The following is an 18671-nucleotide window of genomic DNA, read 5'->3' as shown; positions in this document are numbered from 1 at the left end:
CTTTTCAATTGTTTTTTTTTTTTCATATTAATGATGTTTCTGTATCTTATGAGCAGATTAATTTTCCTCACCCCACTACCTCAAGAGAGGTGGGTAATTTCTATAACTCAGAGAATTCCATCAGAATGTTCATTCTTAAACTATAACATGAAATTTGGCACTTGCAACCAAGAAAGAAGATAAGGTTAAAGTGTAAAACCCTCAGCTTGAGACAGACCAATGATGCTTCTAAATCTTAACATTTCCATTAATGCTGCCTCAAATTCTATTCTAATATTTATTCTGAGCACTTAGCACCATTTATTGAACCCCCATTGTGTATCACGCCCTGTCCGTAGGCACTAGGGAATCAAAAGAATCCTTGAATTGAGCTTATGTCTGGGAGAAAAACAGTTTATAGTAACCACCATGTTGAGTAACAGCTTGGATAAGAGAGAACAAAGATTTCTCTGGGAATATACAACATGAATAACTAAGAACAAGAATCCTTCTGGAATTCCTAGAGATAGTGACATGTAAGGAGAGGCCTGAAGGTTCAGTAGAAGTTAGGTGAAGAGGGAGAAAATGACTCTTTTGGACTGGAAAAAGCGTATACGAAGTTGTCTGGAGGTGGAAAAAGTATGTGATTTAAGGAAATGAAAGAAGTTCAGTATGTTTGGAACATAACACATTTCAAACAACATTATTATTTCAAATGATCTTCATTTTTCTACCCAATCTGACCAGGCCTTCTCACTACCCATTGTGCAGCCCCCACATGACTCTTGTCAGATGACCTTGTGAACTGGCTGTTTAGTTTCTTTTTTAACCTGGCAGAACATACTTAAAGTCAGACTGCATCTGGATATTTTAAGACTCATTTCTATCAACTTTTCTCATAAATTTTGTTAACTATATCTAGATATTTAAGCCATAGTCATTACCTATGTGGCATTTTAATATGATGAAGTATGCTAAAACCACACATCTGTATCACATTTTTCCTGAACCTTCTCCAGCATGAGAATTGGGATTCTTATCAATCAGCATTCCAGTGGATCTCCCTTTTCAACAAAGAGGATCCTCAGAGCCTTATAGTTTTGTTCATTCTTCTTACTATACGCATGGGGAAAAAACAAAACAAAACTGTACACGTGTGTGTGCGTAAATTGTTTTAGTGACAAAATTCCCTGCTCTAGTTTTCACAGAAAGATACTTTTCCCAATTTATAAGTGCGCACACCCCACACAGAACAGTTCTATTAAAAAGGAAAGGTGGGGAAAACTAGGCCAGCTAGGGAGCAGTGAAGGGTGCCAGACAGGCTGGCACAGTTTTGGGCGCATCAAGGCCCTGAGGACTTTCACCAGCCCTGTGACGCAGTGACATGTTGGAGAATCCCGTGGGCTGCTGCAGCAAGTTCTCTTGTTTCCAGTGGTGCCAGCTTCTAAGAACACAGGAGAAAATGGAGTGATAAATTTAAAGTGGAATGTAGATCCCATATGTCTAAAAAGCTGTTCTGAGGTGTTTTCTAGCCTGAAGGATTATTTGCGTCTCCAGAATCTATTGAAGATCTTTTGGACCAGGAAGACACTAAAATGACAAAAGAATAGATCAGATATAAAATATTTTTAAAAATTTCCACCTTTTTTACTCTGAAAATATGAGTCATTTCCCTGGACTGAAAAAAATCCACAGCTCTTCCCACCACCTCCTAGCCAGGGAGGGCCACTGCCCCACATCCACGGAAACTAAGGTTGTGTCCACACTTAGAGATGGCCAGCCAGATGGGTGTGCTAGCACGACTGCCTGCTAAAATACAGGGGCCTTTGAAAAAGGTCATTAGAGGTTGGCTGGAAGTGTTACCAAAAAAGGAGAACGCTATTAGTTCAGATTATTATGGTAACGCGGCGGGGGTAGGGAAACACTGAGTAGGTAATCAAAGAACTAGTGTTTTAGCGGTAGTTTCAGACTTCAGTTACGTGCTCATAAGCACTTAGACGAGTTTTAGCTGCTGCGTACGGAAGACAGGGTCTGAGTACTACCAGCTGTGTCTGCTTCACTGGGCTTTTATAAATAATAAATTATTATGTGCGTAAGTATTCTTTAGAAACTTAATAAGATAAGGTATTTCCAGGAGACATGAGAAGGTGAGATACTGCTGCTGGGAAATCAGAAACAAAGGTGACGAAACTATTACAAAAGCACAGCACTGTGCACAGAACAATAATGAGTTTTACAGCAAATAACATGTTTATTTGTGAGCACTCATCCATTCTAGAAAAAGGAGAAAGAGGATAGTTAGTGATAAGCTTCTCACCTTTCTCTGATACCAGCCCTCCCCTGCCACAAGCCTCTAACCTGAGGCAGAAGTATCTAAATTTAAAGTAATGCCAGTATTTCTGCTCCTTCACCAGAGAGCATAGATCAGAAATCCCTAGAAGGTCACCAGGTTTCCTTCTCAGTTCTTGCATTTCTATTTGGTTCTTTTAAAAATCTTCTCAGCCATTTTTTACAGTTTCTGGTTCCATGTAGTCATACTTAAGTTTGACTCCCATTGCCTTAAATGCTGTGGGTGTAGTGTGACTGGTTTTGTGTCTGTTCATTAACTGTGCTGGTTTGTAGTCTTGGTGTCATACCTTCTCGTGTTTCTCATTATCTTTGATTTTGCTGAACGTTATTTTAATAAACAATTATCTGGAGAAAGTAATTCTTCAGAATTCTGTTGGCTTCTTGCAGGCTTCTTGGGAAGCTGGCAGTCTGGAACAAATGTAATCCCAGTTTCAGGCTGGTTGTTTTCTGGGCCCCTGAATGACACTGAGCTAGGCTGTGAGTCCACGGAAGGGCTCTTCAGACTCATTCCTGTGGTGCGGTCTGTGGCCTTTTCAGCTTGAAACGGGGCAGTGGTTTATCCTGAGAAGCCTCCGAACCCCTCGAGGATGCTCAGCCTCTCAGTCTGCTCCTCTCTGGATCAGCAAATGTCCCTGTGGGAAAACCGTGCTCATCTCTGCGGGTTTTTGTGCTCTCCTTGACCTCTGCTCAGGGAACACGGGCCTTCCCGCCTTGTTAGTTCTTTGTTACTGTATTAGTCAAGGGTTTCTAACTGATTAGAAACAGAACCAATAGGAGATGGGTGGGTGGATGGATGGATGGATAGATAGATAGATAGATAGATAGATGATGTCTTAATTCATTCTGGCTGCTGTAACAAAATATTCAAACTAGGTGGCTTATAAACAACAGAAATTTATTGTTCACAGTTATGGAGGCTGGGAAGTCCAAGACTGAGGCACCAACGTAGTTGCATTTGGCGAGGATCTGATTCATAGCTGCTGTGTCCCCAAGGTGGGAGGGGTAAGGGACCTCTCTGATTTCTTTTATGAAGGCAGTTACCCATTCATTTGCCCCTCCCAAAGGTCCCATCTCCTAATACCATCATCTTTAGGGGGCCTGGGATTTCAACATGTACTGTGGGATGACATAAGCATTCGGACCATAGCAGATAGGCCTAGATACGGAGATTTATTGTGAAGAATTGTCTCCTGTGGTATGGAGACTGAGAAGTCCTACAGTCTGCCATCTGCAACCTAGAGACCCAAAAAAGGCAGGAGTGTAATTCAGTTCAAGTCTGGAGATGAAGTGGGCTGTCTCAGCTTCAGTGAGACAGGAAAAGGGGGGGCAAATTCCTTCTTTTATTCTATTCAGGCCCTCAGCAGATTGGATGATGCCAACCCACACTGGGGATGGCAATTTCCTCTCCCAAATCCACCGATTCAAGTACTAATCTCATCTGGAAACACCCTCATAGACACACCCAGAAATTAGGTTTACTCTGGGCACCTCATGGCCAGTCAAGTTGACAGATAAAATTAACCATCACAGTTATTTTTAGAAAAATGCTTACAGATTTTGTAAAGCCTCATCCAGTTTTTATTCATTTTTTGTGGGAACCCAGATTATTTAGTCTGCCATTATCACAAGTGGAATTCACCTACATTTACACTAAGTCAACAGTGCTTCTAGATAATCCCAAGAAGATAGTCATTTTATCTTGAAAGATTTCCATAGATGGTAAAATTATCCCCCAACCTTGACATTCATTATTGCCTTATGTAAAATTCTAATGTTGGAATCTGGATGTGCATCAGGGGACCCTTGAGAAATCCCATGTAGTTGGTAATATTATAATTGCCATTTTACAGATGAAGAAACCAAGGGTGAATGGGGCTCCCAGACCCAATTCCAACATGTATGTGAAGGCTTCTCCACACCAAGCAATTCTTGGATGTTAGCTGAGTGACCAAGAATTCAACTCAATTCTATGATTATAAAATATATAATTATAATATATATATATATATATTTGATCATCTGAATAACCAAATATATATATATTTTTTCCTATAAATCACAATATTGCAAGAACAGAACACTGAGATAGAAAATATACAGCTCTGTCTTGTAAATACCATTTCGACTTATGTCTCTGTCTTTTAGTTACTAATCACTTTTCACTTAAAACTTAATGAAAAGAACAAGACACAGGGTTTTAAGAAGTGCCTTAAAATAAGGATATATTATCCAAAATGGTATCTATAAATATACCCATATTTCCAAGTCTGTTGGATCTATTAGACTTAAAGTTCACATCTGAAAATTATCAATGCAAATATCTCTGCCACCCAAAGGACTCTAAGGATGCGTGGGGAGAACTTTTCAAGTGTACATGCCACTTCATGTGTTCTATGAGCCCCTTTAGGAGGGTGAAGGCATACCTATACCTCACAGTTTTTAACTCAGCCATAATTACTCCTAGGAGAGTGTAGATTTTTTTCAGGGGTATTGTTACCTGAAAACTGGGTTCACCTCTTGGTGGGTGTAGAACCAAAAGACACAGCCAAGCTAAAGATCAGGAGAAGGAAGGATTCATTATTTGCAGCAAGTAAGGAGAACACTGGGAATATTCCTGAAGCAGTCTCCCACACAGCAAAATTGGGGAAGTCTTAAGCTAAGGGTACATGTATATTCATGAAAGGGCTTGAGCAGAGGAGAATTCAGCATAGAATTGGGGCACAGTTTGACAGAGCCCAAGCTTTAGCTGATTGAAGTCACAAAGATCAGAAAAATTTAACACCATCATCCTTCAGGTTCCACGTGATCTGGTGGGTGAGTGTTTCACGCTTACCTTTACCTTTGAAACAGAACTGGGAGTCATAACAGCTGATAGATTATCTTTCCTAATGTTACTTCTCTTGCCTGATAACAGTCCTCTGTTCCTGCAATCTTTTGATCATTAATTACTGAGACCTGTTTAAGGGCAAGAAGCATTGTGGCTAGACTTAGATCACAAAATGGCTTAGGCCAAAAATGACTTCTCTTATATCAAGAAATCCATGCCTGGTTCTTTTTCTCCAGGGACCCCCTGCCCTGTCTGCTAACAGTATTGAGGTAGGAAGAAAGCTAATGTTCAAAAAAAATTTTTTTTGTTTAGTACTATAGCTACTTAATTACCATTGGACTGGAATCTATATCAACTAAAATTTAGGTGCTAAAAATTTGGGTGATTGTTTATTTTAGATATCTTGAAGATATTACAGTCACTGTATAGTCATGGTGAATATGTCATTAAATGAGTATTTTAGACCCAAGCTTTCACCATCCGTTTTGTTTCTTTTTTTTGTACTCATTTCACTCCTAGAGCAGTCCCAGTAATCTTGATTAAAATAGGACCTAAAATCTTCTAACTTAAGTGAAAGTGAACTCTATATTTACTTTAATATTTAAAAAAGTATACAATTATGATACAGTATTTTGTTACTGTATTTGACATATATATTTATTGTGCAAGTGGAAAGTTTCTTGTTGATGAGAGAGAAGAAATTCAAGTTACGTTTCTGATTATAATTTTCTTTAATAATGTCTTCTAAAGTTAACAAATTCTGTTGCCAAATTAGGTGTTTTGGACTTTAGGATAATTTGTGCATATAAGCCAGTCCATGACTGATAATTCTTTTTTTTTCCTATGCTCTTTACACTTTATTTTTTTTTTAATTTTAACTTTTCTTTTTATTGATTTATAATCATTTTACAATGTTGTGTTAAATTCCAGTGCAGAGCACAATGATAATTCTTAAAGCAAGTTTGGATAACACTGTTGATTATAAAAAAATAAAGTAATTGCTCTTTTGAAAATGTGGGAGAATAGTAGCACGATGCTTGGTGCCTCTTAGATGTATTGGAATGAAACTCTATGCCAGGAAGTGAAACCGAAAATAAGTATCTTATCTAAAAAGGCATCATGATTCGGACGACATCAATGCAGCAATTCTTTTTAAAATTTCTGAGATCTGTTTGAAGTTCCCTGTTGCTGATTACAGTGATCACAATCTCTGGGTTCAGTAATGAGCTTCTGTGGTCTTTATCATAACTAACAGCCTTTGCGTTTGAGTTAAAATTAGGCAATGGCAGTTGAATAGAAAAAAAAAAAAGCATGTAGAATCTACCTTCTCTTCCATTAGATTTGTTTTATGGTTGTTCACTGGTTCTTCTTTGTAACAGCAGAACTTTCAACAGATAGGACAATCATCAAATTGATTTTGTACAAATGGACTATTTTTTTTCCAGTGCCCAATCAATTTGGTTACACATGTCGATAATAGTTCTCCAGAATGAATTTAATACAGTAGTGGTTTTCATAATGACTTGGAAATTATAGTTGTGAAAGGAAAAATGGCTGTGATTTTTACTATGGAGAAGATTATGGATTAAAAAAAAAAGAGACAGAGCAAACTAATCCAAGACCTGAAGGCAAGGCTTAATCTTGGTGACTAAGTCAGGATACTGAGCTTATATTTGACATCTCAGTTGAAATAGTGCATCTCTTTTTGTCAGCTACTAAGTAGCACTATGCTGAGTCATTAGTTTCCCCTCCCCTGGGGAACACCAGTTTTGTGTTCAATAGCATCATTTCCTCTGGCAGCATCCCTGGGACATAACCAGAAATCTCTTATCCAAGTCGGAAGCTAGCCCAGTCCATACTGGTTTATAATTATATGTGATACTGGCCCCAGGACATAACGGCTCTTTACAGCTCTTAGAAAGAGATTGCCATGATTTTGACGCTCTTGCTTCGAAAGTAATTTACAGGTCTGAAGATTTATGATGTTTCCAAAATTATAAAAAACCAAGAAAGTGGTCAGTTTGCTCCTTATTTTCTGTGAGCAGTATTCCAGTATTTTATTTATTATATTTAGGAAGACAGAATTGAGGCTGATGGAAATTAAAGCAGATTAAAACGCAGAAGTGAGTGATAGAGGAAATAACCCAATTACTAGAGGGATTTTAGATCAACTACAGATACAATAGACAGACTCGATTGTAACTATCTATACAACTTTAACAAGTAGAAATAGCCTTTTCTACTGTCAGGTTTGGTGTTCATGTTATCATTCTCTGTGTAAGTAAGGGAATGTAGAAAGAGTAGAGGCATTGGGGACCGGAAGACTGGAGTCTAATTCAGTTTTAACTTTTACTATCTGAGATACTGGGAAATTGCTTAATGTCTCAGAATCTCACTTTACTCATCTACAAATATATATAATAGCACCTATTTTATAAGATTGTTGGGAAAATTAAGTGAGAATTCACATAATTCACAGTAGAATGTTCAATGTAGGGTTTATATGCATTGAATCCTTATAATAACAATATCACCTGTCTGTACATGTTATTAATAAACATTTGACATGTGAATACTTTGGCAACAATTTCAAAAATTGTGTTAAATACTAAATGAGGATTGCTAATCACTTTTATCTCACAAGGGAGTTTTTAGGCATTTGAAAACCCATGTGGTATTGAAAGTACTAGGATATGGAAAAAGAGCATGGATGATTTGGGGAGGATGTGCTATTATTTGTAATAATCATTATTAAGAAGTTATCTTTAGTGGAGAGAGCTAATCCCTAAACTGGGTTTTCAAGAGCATTTACTTATTCTCTTTCAGGCTCAGATATCATTTGTCTAGAATATATATATATATTTGCATGTGAGTATTTAGTTGTTCCAGCATGATTTTTTGAGAGACTGTCTTTTTTCCATAATTTTGCCTTAGCTCCTTTCAAAGCTCTTTTGTCAACACACAGAGAGTATTTGTGTGTTGGTTTATTTCTGGCCTTTCTATTCTGCTCCATTGATCTATTTGTGTGTTCTTTCATCAGTACCACACTGTTTTGATTACTGTAGCATTATAGTAATTATAGTAAGTCTTGAAGTAAGGTAGCATCAATCCTCCGACTTTGCTCTTCTCCTTCAATATTATTTTGGCTCTCCTGGGGTCTTTTGCCTTTCCATATAAACTTTAGAATCAGTTTGTTGATATCTACAAAATAGCTTGCTGGGATTTTGATTGGGATTAGCTTGAATCAACAGATCAAGATGGACAAAACTGGTATCTTGAAAATATTCATTCTTCTATTCATGAACATGGAATATTCTCTGTGTATTTAGTTCTTCACTGTTCTCATTCATCAGAGTTTTGTAGTTTTCTTTATATAGACTTAGCACTTTTTTTTTTTTACATTTATACCTAAGTATCTCATTTTGGGGGGGAGGGTGCTTGTGGTATTATGTTTTAACTTCAAATTCCACTTGTTCATTGCTGATGTATAGAAAAGATACTGAATTTTGCATGTTAACCTTATATCTTAAAACCTTGCTATAATTGCTTCTTAATTCCAGGAGTTTTTAAAATCAGTTCTGTTGGGTTTTCTACATACTCATGTCATCTGTGATCAAAGACAGTTTTATTTCCTCCTTCACAATCTGTACATCTTTTATTTCCTTTGTGTGTGCTATTGCATTAGTTAGGACATCCAGTACAAGGTTGAAAGGAGGGTGAGAAGGGACATCCTTGTCTTGATCTTTGCAGGAAAGCTTCCAGTTTCACACCATTAAGTATGATATTGGCTGTAGAATTTTTATAGATGTTTTTTATTGGGTTGAGGAAGTTCTGACCTATTTTTACATTTCTGAGACTTTTTATCATGAATAGGTATTGAATTTTGTCAAATCCTTTTTTTTTTTTTTTTTGGTATCTACTGATATGATGATGTGAGTTTTCTTTTAGCCCATTGATGTGATGGATTACATTAATTAATTTTCAAATGCTGAACTACCCTTGTATACCTGGGATAAATCCCATGTGGTTGTGATTATAATTCTTTTTATACATTGTTAGATTTTTTTTCCTAATAATTTGTTGAGAATTCTTACATCTATGTTTATGAGAGATATTGGTCTGCAGTTTTCTTGTAATGCCTCTGTATGGATTTGGGATCAGGGTAAAGTTGGCTTCATAGAATGAGTTAGGACCTATTCCCACTGCTTCTATCTTTAGAAGAGATTGGAGAGCACTGGTGTAATTTCTTTCTTACATATTTGGTAGCATTCACCAGTAAATCCATCTGGGCCTGGTGCTTTCTGTTTTGGAAGGTTAAGTATTGCTTTAATTTTTTTATGAATATAGGCCTATTCAGATTGCCCGTTTCTACTTGCATGAATTTTGGCAGATTTTGTCTTTCAGGGAATTGGTCCATTTCATCTAGGTTATCAAATTGTGGGCTTAGAGTTACTTATTGTATTCCTTTATTATCCTTTTAATGTCCATATGATCTATAATGAACTTCCCTCATATATTTATAGTATTTATAATTTGTGTTCTCTCTTTTTCTTGTTTAGCCTGGATAAACATTTGTTGATTTTATTGATATTTTCAAAGAACTAACTTTTGGTTTCTTGATTTTCTCTATTGATTTTCCATTTTTAATTTTATTCGCTCTGATTTTTACCATTTTTCTTCTGCTTTCTTGGGATTTAATTTGCCTTTCTTCTTCTATTTTCCTATAGTAGACACTCAGATGATTGATTTTAGATCTGTCTTCTTTTCATCTCATATATATATAATTCAGTGTTATAACTTTCCCTCTAAGCACTACTTTCACTGCATTCTGCAAATTTTAGTAAGTAGTAGTTTCACTTTAATTTAGTTCCAAATATTTAAAAAGTTCTTCTGAGACGACTTCTTTGACATTGTTATCTAGAAGTGTGTTGTTTAATCTCCAAGCACTTTGTGGTATTTTTAAGGTACCATTGTGTTATTGATTTCTAGTTTAATCCCACTGTGAGAGTAGACCTTGTATTTTTGTCCCATGTGAGGTTAAGAATTACATGTATTTTACTGTTGTTGGATTAAGTAGTCTGTAGATGTTAATTTTATCTAGTTGATTAATGGTACTGTTGAGTTCAACTGTGTCCTTACTGATTTTCTGCCTGCTAGATGTGTTCATTTCTTTTCTTTTCTTTTCTTTTTTTTAACATTTTTTATTGATTTATAATCATTTTACAATGTTGTGTCAAATTCCAGTGTTCAGCACAATTTTTCAGTCATTCATGGACATATACACACTCATTGTCACATTTTTTTCTCTGTGAGTTATCATAACATTTTGTGTATATTTCCCTGTGCTATACAGTGTAATCTTGTTTATCTATTCTACAATTTTGAAATCCCAGTCTATCCCTTCCCACCCTCCACCCCCCCTGGTAACCACAAGTCTGTATTCTCTGTCTGTGAGTCTATTTCTGTCCTGTATTTACGCTTTGTTTTTGTTTGTTTGTTTGTTTTTGTTTTTTAGATTCCATATATGAGCGATCTCATATGGTATTTTTCTTTCTCTTTCTGGCTTACTTCACTTAGAATGACATTCTCCAGGAACATCCATGTTGCTGCAAATGGCATTATGTTGTCAGTTTTTATGGCTGAGTAGTATTCCATTGTATAAATATACCATATCTTCTTTATGCAGTCACCTGTTGATGGACATTTAGGCTGTTTCCACGTTTTAGCTATTGTAAATAGTGCTGCTATGAACATTGGGGTGCAGGTGTCATCCTGAAGTAGGGTCCCTTCTGGATACAAGCCCAGGAGTGGGATTCCTGGGTCATATGGTAAGTCTATTCCTAGTCTTTTGAGGAATCTCCACACTGTTTTTCATAGTGGCTGCACCAAACTGCATTCCCACCAGCAGTGTAGGAGGGTTCTCCTTTCTCCACAGCCTCTCCAGCATTTGTCATTTGTGGACTTTTGAATGACGGCCATTCTGACTGGTGTGAGGTGATACCTCATTGTAGTTTTGATTTGCATTTCTCTGATAATTAGTGATATTGAGCATTTTTTCATGTGCTTTTTGATCATTTTATGTCTTCCTTGGAGAATTGCTTGTTTAGGTCTTCTGCCCATTTTTGGATTGGGTTGTTTATTTTTTCTTATTGAGTCATATGAGCTGCTTATATATTCTGGAGATCAAGCCTTTGTTGGTTTCATTTGCAAAAATTTTCTCCCATTCCGTAGGTTTTCTTCTTGTTTTACTTATGGTTTCCTTTGCTTTGCAGAAGCTTGTAAGTTTCATTAGGTCCCATTTGTTTATTCTTGCTTTTATTTCTTCTAGGAGAAAATTTTTGAAATGTATGTCAGATAATGTTTGGCCTATGTTTTCCTCTAGGAGGTTTATTGTATCTTGTCTTATGTTTAAGTCTTTGATCCATTTTGAGTTGACTTTTGTATATGGTGTAAGGGAGTGTTCTAGCTTCATTGTTTTACATGCTGCTATCCAGTTTTCCCAACACCATTTGCTGAAGAGACTGTCTTTATTCCATTGTATATTCTTGCCTCCTTTGTCGAAGATGAGTTGACCAAAAGTTTGTGGGTTCATTTCTGGGCTCTCTATTCTGTTCCATTGGTCTATATGTCTGTTTTGGTACCAGTACCATGCTGTCTTGATGACTGTAGCTCTATAGTATTGTCTGAAGTCTGGGAGAGTTATTCCTCCAGCCTCTTTCTTTCTCTTCAGTAATGCTTTAGCAATTCTAGGTCTTTGATGGTTCCATATAAATTTTATTATGATTTGTTCTAGTTCTGTGAAATATGTCCTGGGTAATTGGATAGGGATTGCATTAAATCTGTAGATTGCCTTGGGCAGTGTGACCATTTTAACAATATTGATTCTTCCAATCCAAGAGCATGGAATATCTTTCCATTTTTTAAAGTCTTCTTTAATTTCCTTCATCAATGGTTTATAGTTTTCTGTGTATAATTCTTTCACCTCCTTGGTTAGATTTATTCCCAGATATTTTATTACTTTGGGTGCTATTTTAAAGGGGATTGTTTCTTTACTTTCTTTTTCTGTTGATTTATCGTTAGTGTAAAGAAATGCAACTGATTTTTGAACGTTAATTTTGTAACCTGCTACCTTGCTGATTACTTCAATCAGCTCTAGTAGCTTTTGTGTGGACCTTTTAGGGTTTTCTATATATAGTAACATGTCATCAGCATATAATGACACTTTTACCTCTTCTTTTCCAATTTGGATCTCTTTTATTTCTTTCTCTTGCCTAACTGCTGTGGCTAGGACTTCCAGGACTATGTTGAATAGGAGTGGTGATAGTGGGCATCCTTGTCTTGTCCCAGATTTTAGTGGGAAGCTTTTGAGTTTTTCACCGTTGAGTACTATGCTGGCTGTAGGTTTGTCATATATAGCTTTTATTATGTTGAGATATGTTTCCTCTATACCCACTTTGGCGAGAGTTTTTATCATAAATGGATGTTGAATTTTATCAAATGCTTTTTCTGCATCGATTGAGATGATCATGTGGTTTTTGTCCTTTCTCTTGTTGATGTGATGTATTACATTGATTGATTTGTGTATGTTGAACCAGCCTTGTGTCCCTGGGATGAACCCCACTTGGTCATGATGTATAATCTTTTTTATGTGTTGTTGGATTCTATTTGCTAAAATTTTGGTGAGGATTTTGGCGTCTATGTTCATCAGTGATATTGACCTATAATTCTCTTTTTTTGTAGTGTCTTTGCCTGGTTTTGGTATCAGGGTGATGGTGGCTTCATAGAATGAGTTTGGGAGTATTCCCTCCTTTTCAATCATCTGGAAGAGTTTGAGAAGGACTGGTATGAGATTTTCTTTGTATGTTTGGTAGAATTCCCCGGTGAAGCCGTCCGGTCCTGGACTTTTATTTGTAGGGAGGTTTTTAATTGCTATTTCTATTTCCTTTCTAGTGATCGGGTTGTTCAAGTGTTCAGTTTCTTCTTGATTAAGTTTCAGTGGACAGTATGTTTCCAGAAACTTGTCCATCTCCTCTAGGTTATCCAGTTTGGTTCCATATAGTTTTTCATAATATTCTCGTATGATATTCTGTATTTCTATTTTGTTTGTTGTAATTTCTCCATTTTCCTTTCTTATTTCGCTAATTTGTGCTGTCTCTTTTTTCTTCTTTGTGAGTTTGGCCAGAGGTTTGTCAATTTTATTTACTTTTTCAAAAAACCAGCTTTTGGTTTGGTTGATTTTTTTCTATGGTCTTGTTAATCTCTATTGTATTTAATTCCTCTCTGATCTTTATTATTTCCTTCCTTCTGCTGCTTTTTGTGGCTTTTTGTTCTTCTTTTTCTAATTCATTCAGGTAGTGGGTTAAGTTGTTTATTTGAGATTGTTCTTCTTTTTTGAGGAAGGCCTGTATCGCTATAAACTTCCCTCTTAGCACTGCCTTTGCTGTGTCCCATAGGTTTTGAGTGGTTGTGCTTTCATTATCATTTGTCTCAAGGTATTTTTTAATTTCAGGTTTGATTTCCTCATTGACCCATTGTTTTTTCAATAACATATTGTTTAATCTCCATGCTTTCCTTTTTTTCTCCTTTGTTTCTCTGTTGTTGATTTCCAGTTTCATGGCATTGTGCTCAGTAAAGATGCTTGAGATAATTTCTATCTTCTTATAATTGTTGAGGTTTCTTTTGTGCCCAAGTACATGATCGATCCTGGAAAATGTTCCATGTTCACTTGAAAAGAATGTATATCCTATTTTTGGGGGGTGTAATGCTCTGAAAATATCCACCAAATCTAGTTTTTCTATTGTAGTATTTAATTTCTCTGTTGCCCTGTTTATTTTCTGTCTGGAAGATCTGTCTAGTGATGTTAATGCAGTGTTAAAATCTCCAACTATGATTGTATTCCCATCAATATCCCCCTTTATCTCTGTTAGTAATTCTTGTATGTACTTAGGTGCTCCTATATTGGGTGCATATATATTAACGAGTGTAATATCCTCATCTTGTATCACTCCTTTAATCATTATAAAATGTCCTTCTTTATCTTTCTTTATGGCCTTTGTTTTAAAGTCTATTTTGTCTGAAATCAGTACTGCAACACCTGCTTTTTTGGCTTTTCCATTTGCATGGAAATATCCTTTTCTACCCTTTCACTCTCAATCTATATGTGTCCTTCTCCCTAAAGTGGGTCTCTTGTAGGCAGCATATTGAAGGTTCTTGCTTTATTATCCAGTCTGCCACTCTATGTCTTTTGACTGGAGCATTTAGTCCATTAACATTTACAGTAATTAATGATAGATGTGTGTTTATTGCCATTTTGAACTTATCTTTGCAGTTGAATTGGTATATCCTCTTTGTTCCTTTCTTCTTCCTTTTGTGGTTTGGTGATTTTCCTTTGTATTATCATGGATTTTATTTAATTTTTGTGACTCCCTTGTAAATTTTTGGCTTGTGGTTACCCTTTTTTGTAAATCTATTAATCCATTACTATAACTGTTTTTATTAAACTGATAGTAACATGATCTCAAACCCATCCTACTGTTAAAAAAGTTTAAAAAAGAAAGAAAAAAAATATTGTATATTTCCCTGCCTCCCTCTCCCACTCTCAGTGATTTGTATGTCTTCTTTTATACTTTCGTGTTTTCTTTATTTGTAATTCATGAGTTATCACCTTTCCAGTTGTGAGTTTCTCATTTCTGTAGCATCCTGCTGCTTTTCTATTTAGAATAGCCCTTTCAATATTTCTTTTAGCATGGGTTTAGTGTTGCTAAACTCCTGCAGCTTTTTTTTTGTCTGTGAAACTCTTTATTTCTCCTTCTATCCTAAAGGATAGCCTTGCTGGATAAAGTATCCTAGGCTGCATCTGTTTTTCATTCAGGGCTTTGAATATATCTTGCCACTCCCTTCTGGCCTGTAGTGTTTGTGTAGAGAAATCAGCTGAGAGCCTTATGGGGGTCCCCTTGTAACTTACTCTTTGCTTTTCTCTTGCTGCCTTTAGAATCATTTCTTTATCCTTGACTCTGGCCATCTTGATTATGATATGTCTTGGTGTGGGTCTATTTGGGTTCTTCCTGTTTGGGACCCTCTGAGCTTCCTGTACTTGGATATCTGATTCCTTCTTTAAGTTTGGGAAGTTTTCAGTCATGATTTCTTCAAAAACCTTTTCAATCCCCTTTGATCTTTCTTCCCCTTCTGGGACCCCTATTATGCAAAGATTGGGATGCTTTATATTATCCCATAGGTCCCTTATGCTATTTTCATTATTTTTTATTTGCTTATCTTGTAGTTCTTCTGAATGGGTGCTTTCTGTTGCCCTGTCTTCTAGATCACTAATTCGTTCCTCTGCATTATCTAGTCGGCTTTGCACAGCTATTAGATCATTCCTCATCTCTGTCAATGAGTTTACCCATTCTACTTGGCTCTTCTTTATAACTTCAATTTCATTTTTGAAATATTTTATGTCTCTAAACACTATCTCTTTTAATTCCTTCAGCAATTTGATCACTCCTTTTTTGAAATCTTGATCTAGTAGGCTATCGATGTCTATTTCATTGATCTTTCTTTCAGGGGATTCCTCTTGTTCTTTTAATTGGGAAAGGTTTCTCTGCTTCTTCATCTTGCTCATACCTCTCTGGCACTGTGGTTTATGGAGTATCAGTTGTCTATTTTGGACTTTAAGGATTTTATCTATCTAATGCCTATTTAGGAATAGAAGTTAGAAAAAAAAAGAAAAAATAAAAGAGAGAGAGAAAGAATTTTAAAAGAAGGGCAAAAGAGGGTTTGAAAACAGTGTATAATGAATAAGAGAAGAGCGAGTTGAAGCAGAGTATTAATCAGGTTGAGACGTCCTTTTAAAACCTTTAAAAAAAAAGGGGGGGGGGAGATGAATAGATGTATTTGAAACCTGTGTCTAATCAATAACAGGACATCAAAACCCAATAGAGATAGAAATGAATTAAGAAGTAAAAATTAAGAGAGTAATAGAAAATATAACAGGTAAAAACAGATTTAAAAAAAAGGGGGGGGGGTGTTGTCAGTGTTCTCCTGGAGTCTGTGTGCTTTTAATGTGAAGTCTTTCTGTCTTCGTCCTGTTTTGGAAGCTCAGCTTGCTGTTTTCAGAGGCCCTCCGTTGGCGCCCTCTTCTGTGCTGCTCCCAGCACCTGTCGGCTAGCAGATTGCGCCTCCTCCTAACAGTGGGTCCGGTGCAGCTCTCCTCTGCTGTGGGCGGACGGGTCACTGCCTCTCCGGATGCCGCAGTCAGATGTTGCAGACTGGCCAGGTAGGAGGGCGGGTCGTGCCCCCTCCCAGCACCTCAGTCAGGGGCTGTGTTCCTGCCCGACAGGCGGGGGGCCGCTCTCCCTCTACCTGCGCCGCAGGTAGCTCTGCTGCTCTGTGCGGCTGCGCGCTCCGCCCTGGTCGGCGCTCCGCAGGTGGGCTCGGGGAAGACCGAGGGACAGCCTTGTCCCTGCTCTGAGCCAAAACCCAGCTCCTTGTTTGTCTTTGTGGAGCAAGTTCTCTGAGGGACCAGGATGGAAGGATCCTATCTGCCCCGGGCTGTAGGCCCAGTCTGGCCCTTGAGGCTGCTGAGCCCTTCGGTGCGGATGCAGGTTTCGCCCCCGCCCCCACCTGGGTGCTCAGCGCAGGAGAATATGGCGGCTGTGCCTGGGTCCCGCCTCTCTTCCCCCGAAAAGTTTCCGCGGGTTTTCAGGGATGGGGGTATGCACCCTTCCCCCGAGAGCACATCCACCTTGCTGTTTTATGGAGGGCCCAGGTTGTTCTGCCCTGTGCACCCACAGCCACGGCGCGCAGCCCCTTGCAGTCCCCCGGGGCTGCCTCCGTGCAGCCGCCCCCGTCCTCCGCCCGGCTTGTGCAGCCTGGCCCTGCCCGCCGCTGCCAGCCTGCGTCTCAGGCTGGGTGTCGTGGGGACGCTCTGTGCCCATTTAACTTAGTTCTGTCAGACAAGGGCTGCTCTGTACAGATCTGAGCCTCGGAGGCTCCCCCTCCGTCCCGCTGGCCTCTCAGTTGGAGAGGGGAGTCCCAGCCAGCGAGCGCCAGTCCTCCTTTGCCGCTCCCTCCCCGCGGGACCCGTCCCACGCTGCTTTGCCTTTTGTTCTTTCTTTTATCCTTTTCTCCTACCAGATTTTGGGCGTCTTTATCTTTTGAAGAGGGCGATGTTCTGTCGGAGTTCCACGGGTGCTCTGGTTGGCTGAGTGGGTCTGTGGATGTGGGTCTTGGTGTATTTGTGGGAGAGGGTGAGCTGCGAGCGCCCTTCTACTCCACCATCTTCTCCTCCTAAGCCTAGATGTGTTCATTTCTGATGAGAGCAGGGAGTGGTGTTGAAATCTCCAACTATAATAGTGGATTCTCTCTCTCTTTTTTTTTTTTTTTGGTGGGAAGGATGCATGTGATTTTTGGTTGTAGTATAAGGCAACATACTTTTTTTAAGCATTTATCGGTCCCCCCTCCATGATTAGTAACTTCATTTATGTAGAATAAAACTTCAGCTACTCAGAGCTCTTCTGAACATATAAGGTATTTTCCTTTGACATTAAACTTGAATGAGAATTATCTTAAAAGATTTTATATGCTTCTGTGCCTTTTTAAACAAGGTTGTCCATCGTTCATAACTTCATCTATTCTTGATACTGTGTAATAAATCTAAACATAAATTGATTAAGTGATATCTTCAGAAACTGTTGAATGCTGTATAACTTTTGATCCTATATCCGACTACTGCTGGTCCTTATGAGTCTGTTTTTTGCAATTTTGCTGCCTCCTTGCTTTTAGACTGTCATTCTAATTCTCAGTATTGTCAGTATCTTAGCTTCTTTTTAATTAGTTATGGACTTCTTAACCAATTAAGCAAGTCTATTAAAATCAAGAAAGGTGGGAGCAGCTTATAAATGTGAGCCATTCCTAAGATTAAACAAAAGTGCTTGCATTTTAGATAAAGACTTTGTAGTTTTTTCAATTTCTCAGAGAACTTTATGAATTCCTGCTTTCCCGTTCTGTTTTGGTGGGTAGAGTTGTTGGTTAACCACCTTCTAGGTAGGTGAAGTGATTAATAAAGTCTTCTACCTGTTAATATTTATTACGTGCATGCACTATTAGGCTAATAGAAATGTTTAACATTGCCATATATGGTTTATAATAAATGCATTAAAATGAATAGATGTAGTTTGCTGGTTATTGGTCCAAAGGACCTTGAAAACTGCTCTGGAAATGTTATACCAGAAAAGACTTTCACTGAACAGTAACAATAAAAACAAACAAATTTAGGTAATGCAAACATCTTGCTCTGAGTTTGCCTTCCTAAGCCAGGGCTTTCTTATCATCCAGTACAAAGCCTGATTGTACTCCTAGGAAGCCTCCAGTCCTGATTTACATTTTTTTCCTAAGGGCTTGGTAAACCCTGCAAAGTAGGGACTGCAAAGAAGTCCTAACAGTCAAGCTGTAGTGACATTTTAAAGCATGATCTAAACTTCTTAATAATTCCGTGCAGGAGAGAGGAAAGGGTCAAAAA

The 18671-nt window shown here is 37.9% G+C and overlaps 1 protein-coding gene and 1 long non-coding RNA gene across 2 annotated transcripts in view; one reads left to right on the top strand and one right to left on the bottom strand.

Moving 5' to 3' along the window:
- PLA2G4A (phospholipase A2 group IVA) overlaps nucleotides 1-18671 on the top strand; it is a 133026-nt gene that overhangs the window by 25825 nt on the left and 88530 nt on the right. The gene's annotated exons all lie outside the window — the stretch shown is intronic.
- LOC140688739 (uncharacterized) overlaps nucleotides 1174-18671 on the bottom strand; it is a 41355-nt gene continuing 23857 nt past the window's right edge. Inside the window, exon 5 of the long non-coding RNA XR_012063521.1 lies at nucleotides 1174-1423. This is a non-coding gene — a long non-coding RNA (uncharacterized lncRNA). The remainder of the gene's footprint in view (nucleotides 1424-18671) is intronic.

This window comes from Vicugna pacos, chromosome 23 (genome assembly GCF_048564905.1).
Source record: "Vicugna pacos chromosome 23, VicPac4, whole genome shotgun sequence".
Lineage (NCBI taxonomy): Eukaryota > Metazoa > Chordata > Mammalia > Artiodactyla > Camelidae > Vicugna > Vicugna pacos.
This window is presented reverse-complemented; position numbering and strand designations above follow the sequence as displayed.